At 46.9% G+C, this 567-nt stretch overlaps 1 pseudogene; it reads left to right on the forward strand.

Moving 5' to 3' along the window:
* Positions 1–567, forward strand: part of LOC119585429 — a 1,049-nt pseudogene continuing 482 nt past the window's right edge.

The raw sequence follows: 567 nt of genomic DNA on the forward strand, positions 1-567 counted from the left end.
ATGCTACCTGTTGCAAGGAGAATTTGCAATAATTGGTGTCAGGAGTGCGATCCATATATATTATTGAAGAATAATAGTAAACTTGTGCGTGAACTGGTGGCGAGAAATATAGCGGGTCAGGGCGAAGGTGAGCAGTTTCCGCTCCCAGATATGACGATGGCTATCCAAAAGGTAGAGGAAGAAAGTGTAGCAGTGAGAGAAGAGGTTATAGCTGTAAAAGAAGAAAGGGCGGCGGTAAAAGAAGAAAAGCGTGGGCAGATAGAGGCAACGGTATGTGTCGCTGCTTGAATGCACTAAGGAAGGAGTGTTGTGAGCGAGCAGCCCAGATAATGGTAAGCCAGATGCACACTGTGGAGAAGCAGACGAAGGAGATTCGCCAGGAAGTGAATGAGATCCGTGAGGAAGTCAGTGACTTTAAGAAAGACCTGAAACAGTGGATAGATGACACCCAGTGCAGGCTTGCAAGTGTGGAGCAGAGCGTGCAGTATGTGGAAGGGAGTTGGAGTAACATGATAAAAAAGTGAAGCAAGAAAATCGCGCACTTCAAACAGCGGGAGAGGAGATGGA

The sequence above is a fragment of the Penaeus monodon genome, chromosome 19, assembly GCF_015228065.2.
Source record: "Penaeus monodon isolate SGIC_2016 chromosome 19, NSTDA_Pmon_1, whole genome shotgun sequence".
NCBI lineage: Eukaryota > Metazoa > Arthropoda > Malacostraca > Decapoda > Penaeidae > Penaeus > Penaeus monodon.